The sequence below is a fragment of the Mus pahari genome, chromosome 11 (assembly GCF_900095145.1).
Source record: "Mus pahari chromosome 11, PAHARI_EIJ_v1.1, whole genome shotgun sequence".
In the NCBI taxonomy this organism is placed as follows: Eukaryota; Metazoa; Chordata; class Mammalia; order Rodentia; family Muridae; genus Mus; species Mus pahari.
Window position 1 is genome coordinate 19588784 of NC_034600.1, and position 2815 is coordinate 19591598.

Below are 2815 nucleotides of genomic sequence, written 5' to 3' on the forward strand. Positions count from 1 at the left end.
GCTGGATGCTGGGGGACTACTCCCAGGCGAACACCCCTCCTCGGGCGGTGAAAGGTGCTGGTCCCGGATCAGCCTGGGTACTGCTGCCAGGCGAACACCCCTCCTTGGGCAGGACAGGTGCCGGACGACCGGTACCAGACCCGGGTCCCTCCTCAGCAGTCTGCTCTCTCCCCGGCAGTGCACTGGAGCCGAAAAATACATATTCTATATAGAAGAAATAATATATATACAAACAGGGACAGAATTTTGTAGAAGGGTAATTTTGATAAAAACGACAGGAAGAGAAACAAACCATCAGCCCTGTCACACAGGATTCCAAGTCTGAAGCAAATGTGTGTGACACATGTGCCAGGCTTTTTCTTGGTGAAGTGCCTGGATTTGCCTGTTTGAACTTGGCCTGTTTCTCTTATCCCCTTTTCCTACTTCATTGTCCCTGCCAATGGAAAAATTCTACCTTGTGAATCACACTTATTATAAATTAATCTTCAACCCAATGTAGTATTAAGTCATATCAGACTGATGTATAAATATATTGTTTTGATTCTTTTCATGTGTTACATCCCAACCACATTTCACCTTAACTCCACTATTCCTATCTACCCACCAACTCCTCTCTGCCCTGGATCAACTTCCCCTCTGTTTCCCTATCAAACAAACAAACACCAGGCCTCCTACTTATATCAATGAAGCATGTAATAAAAAAAATGCAATAAGGTTTGGCCCTATTATTATATCAAGGCTGGACAAAACTCACTAGAAGAAAAGGGATCCCAAAAGGAAGCAAACTACCAAAAATGCCCTCACTCCCACTACTAGTTGTCCCACAAGAATACCAAGATATTAAACCTTTCAGGGTCCACTATTGTTGCTTTAGTCCCTTTGAGATTTATGCACCTTAAGAGAAGGGGGTAACCCCTATGGGTACCATATGCCCTGACACATGAGTTCAGAGCAGAACTAAGCATATCCTTTCCGACTGAGGTCAGACAAGGCAGTCCAGATAAGGGAAAACTATCCAAAAGCAAACAACAGAGTCAGAGAGCCAGCAGACACTTCAATTGTTAGGATACCCATATGAAGACAAAGTTGCACATCTGCTACTTATATGTAGGGGGTCTAGATCTAGCCTATGCATGCTCTTAAGATGGTAGTTCAGCCTCTGTGAGCCCCATGGCTAATTGACTCAGGCCCAGGTCTTTTCAGGGCACCACCTAATGTTTGGCTCTGGATCCCTGCATCTTGCTTCAATCAACTGCTAGATGAAGCCTCTAAGAAGACAGCCATAAGAGGCTGCTGTCTGCAAGAATACAAGACTAGCATTAATAGTGTCACTCCCATTCTATAGACTGCCATTTTGTTCTATTGATGATGTCTTTTATCTTTTAAAAGATTTTCAGTGTCATGAGGTTCCATTTATTAACAGGTGTTCTCAGTGCATGAGCTGTTGATGTTTTGTTCAGTAAATTTTCTCCTGTACCAATAAGTGTTGGGCATTGGGCTAAACAGATGGGCTATCCTCCCTTGCCCCCTCCTTTCCCTTACCCCTTTTAGTTCCCAAGTTCAAGGCTATTCCCTACATTATCTTCTATTAGATTTAGTGTATCCTGTTTTATGTTGAGGTCTCTTCTCCAATATTTGTCCCTGCAGTTCTTTTAGACAAGAACAATTCTGGGTCATAAATTTTGACTGGGTGTGGCAGACATATCACTTCACTTAAGGCACTACATATCTATCTACTGGAGGTGAACACTACAAGTTCCCTCTCCTCACTTTAGGGCATTTCATCTGAAATCATTCCCATTAAATAATGAGAGTCTCTCATACCCCAGGTCTCTGGTACATTCTAGAGGGACCATCTCTCCGCCTGCCACCAATCCCAACCTAGATTGCACATTTCCATTCATTCTACTGGCCCTTTGGGCTTCTCTCATATCCCACAACCCAACACCTGATCCTGTTCTCCTTTTCCCCTCCAGATCAATCCCTCTGCCTTCTGTGATTATTTTCTTCACCATTCTAAGTGGGTTTGAAGCATCGAAGTGGTCTTTCTGCTTGTTAAACTTAAGTAATTTTTGGCTAATATCCACTTATTAGTAAGTATATGGCATGAATGTCTTTCAGGTCTGGGTTACCTCACTCAGAATTAAAGTTTCTAGTTCCATACAGTTGCCTGTAAAACTCATGATATCCATGTTCTTAATAGCTGATTAGTATTCCATTGTGTAAATGAACCACAATTTCTGTATCTATACTTCAGTTGAGGTACATCTTGGATTTTCCAGCTTCTGTTATTACAAATAAGGCCTTTATAAACATAATTGAGCATGTGTCCCTGTGGTATGGTGGGACAACTTTTGTATATATGCCCAAGAGTGATATAGTTGAGTCTTCAGATAGATTTATTTCTAATTTTCTGAGGCACCACCAAACTAATTTTGCAAGAGGTTGCACTAGCTTGCAATCCTACCAGCAATGGAGTAGTGATCCTTTTCCTCTACATCCTCACCAGCATCTGCTGACATCTGAGTGTTTGATCTTTCTCCACATCCTCACCAGCATGTGCTGTCACTTGAGTTTTTGATCTTAGCCATTCTGATTGGTGTAAGGTGGAATTTCAGTGTCATTTTGATTTTCATTTCCCTGATGACTAAAGAAGTTGAACATTTCTTTAGGTGCTTCTCAGCCATTAGATATTCCTCAGTTGAGAATTCTTTATTTAGCTCTGTACCCCATTTTAATGGGGTTATTTGATTGTCTGGAGTCTAACTTCTTGAGTACTTTGTATATATTGGTTATTAGCCCTCTATCTTGTTTA